Source organism: Pterocles gutturalis, unplaced genomic scaffold (assembly GCF_000699245.1).
Source record: "Pterocles gutturalis isolate BGI_N339 unplaced genomic scaffold, ASM69924v1 scaffold4913, whole genome shotgun sequence".
NCBI classification, from domain to species: Eukaryota; Metazoa; Chordata; class Aves; order Pterocliformes; family Pteroclidae; genus Pterocles; species Pterocles gutturalis.
Genome location: NW_010125470.1, coordinates 101,193 through 103,846, shown reverse-complemented (window position 1 = coordinate 103,846; position 2,654 = coordinate 101,193).

Below are 2,654 nucleotides of genomic sequence, written 5' to 3'. Positions count from 1 at the left end.
TGAGAGTCGTTCCCTATGCTTCCAAATATAACTGTGAATTACAAGAGCTACTCTTCACACCAGCACAGATGTATTATATGTAAGAGCTGTTATTCACTTCTGCTCAGTGAAAGCCTGTTTGCCAAAGATTATTCTCATCTGTATGTATCTGAGAATCTTATGCTACATGTCAACCCATCTTTGTCAAGAAAACATTGAACTCTAGAAATTGTTACTAGCAGAAGTGAACTTTGTGATTTTGCATGTTTACAGGCTAGCAGCATGCTGCCAGACTTTCTAAAAAGGCAGGAACTAATCAGTTATGAATACTTTCTTGTCGTGGTTTAACCACAGTAGGCAGTGAGCCCCACACAGCCACTTGCTCACTCCCCCTGAGCAGAATGGAGTGGAAAATCAGGAGGCTAAAAGTGAGAAAACTTGTGGGTTGAAATAAGGATGGTTTAACAGGTAAAGCAAAAGCTGCATGTGCAAGCAAAGCAAAATAAGGAATTAATTCACTACTTCCTATTGGCAGGCAGGTGTTCAGCCATCTTGAGGAAAACAGGGCTCTACCATGTGTGATGGTTACTTGGGAAGCCAAACACCATAACTGTGAATGAATTGCCCCCTTCCTCCCTGCAGATTTATTGCTGAGAATGATGCCGTATGGTATGGAATACCCCTTTAATCAGCTGGGGTCAGCTGTCCCAGCTGTGTCCCCTCCCAACTTCTTGTGCAGCACCAGCCTGCTCACTGGTGAGGCAGTGTGAGGAGGAGAAAAGGCCTTGAGTCAGTGTAAGCACTGCTCAGCAACCACGAAAACATCCCTGTGTTATCAACACTGTTTTCAGCACAAATCTAAAACATAGCACCATACAAGCTACCATGAAGAAAGTTGACTCTATCCCAGCCGAAGCCAGTAGTATACTTACACACAAGCCCGTTGTAATTACTGCGTTCTGACAGTGAAATATCTTTTGTAGGCTTGTCTACCGTGAAGGCCAACACCATATCCTCAAATAACTGAGTAGCTGTCAGAGCTTAGGGTACTGTGAGTGGCCTTTTTATTTGAGGTACCAAGTGTTGGAAGAATTGTTATACTTTTTAGCCTGTACGTAGACTGTTCTAGTAATATATGACAGAGTAAAACAAGGCATACAGTAGAATTTGGGATTAAGAATGTTAGGAGTTGTTAAGACTGCAGCACAAAGTAACAGTGACTTTTGCAAATCAGAGCACTGTTACGGTGTATTTTGGGGTAGATGTCAACCTCAGGAAGTCATGACTTTAGCTAATTTGACTGGTGCTTTTGATGTCTGCTATCCAGGGAGATCTGTGCTTGCCAGTCAGCTAGAGCAGAAACCTTACTGACACATTCTTGAAGAAAGGAAGGTTATTTAGATGCAGTAATCCTGTTTCTTTAAGGTACCATATCACTGTGGATCTCTTTGCCGTTGACACTAAACTGCAGAATTGAAGAAGGGTCCTAGCTCTTCCTGTAATCTGTTTAATATGGGAGCAGGAGGCATCCTGGGTAACATGCATTTACTCAAATGATGTTGCTGCTCAAGAAGTTCTAGTCTTGCACTCATAAAGTACCTGTGCACTTGTAATGAGATCCAAACTGTCTACGGTCTCAGGAAGGACAAGCCAGTGTAGGATAAAAAAATGTATTTTTCTGTAAGATGAATAGGTTAGCAATACTAGAAAAATAAGTGACTTGTTTCTTTTACCAGCATTGTTTGACTTTTTCCTTTTTTGATTATAACCTTCACAGTGAATTTCTTAGTCTTGTTTTTCTTGAGTTCAGGATAATTTTGACACTATATTTAGAGGTATTTATGCTAATTATTTATTACCTCTAAGATTAAAAAGATTCACAGACAACATGTTTATGTTTAGTTAACTAAAGCTTAACTTTTGTAATTTCAGAGCCTAGTTTGCAGTCTGGAAAAACTATTAAAATCAAAATTGCAGTCAGAAATATAGCTAAAACCAGAGTATTTTATTGTACAAAACCTGAGACCAGAATTCTGTAATGCCAACGCTTGTCAAAGCTGGAGTGACTTCTGGAAATTGCCGTGTGAGTCTCAAATTAAAATCACTACATGTGTCTAAACAAAGGAAGAGATGTGTGAAGAATAGGAGATAATACTTTTGATGGATACGATGTTGTGAATGCAAGATTCACAATGCCTTCACAATGTTTGGAATTTTAATTATAGCTTAAATATGTGTATAGAGATGATCTGATCAAATGATCATTAGCTCATCTGTGGGTTCCAGATGAGAGAAATCAGACAGCATGGACCCTGATGCTGTAACTGTTTAAATTCATTGCAAACCTCATGTCAATTTGAATTATGGGAAGGATCAGATCCTGAGTAAGAAGTATTACCAAAAATGTAGTGTGATTTATTACTATGTATTCGGATACTCTGCAAATCAGTTTAGTGTTTCACTGGGCTGTATAATGTTCTGTCAACTTGTCTGAATTACTAGCTGCTGGGAAGAATTGTTAGCAATGGTTATAGTGACCACAGGACTTGCTTTGAGAAACCTGATCTACTGAGGGCTGATGGGATCCATCTGTCAGAGAAGGGAAGAGCATCTTTAATCATAGGCTTGCCAAGCTGGTGAAGAGGGCTTTAAACTAAAGTTGCTGGGGGAGAGGA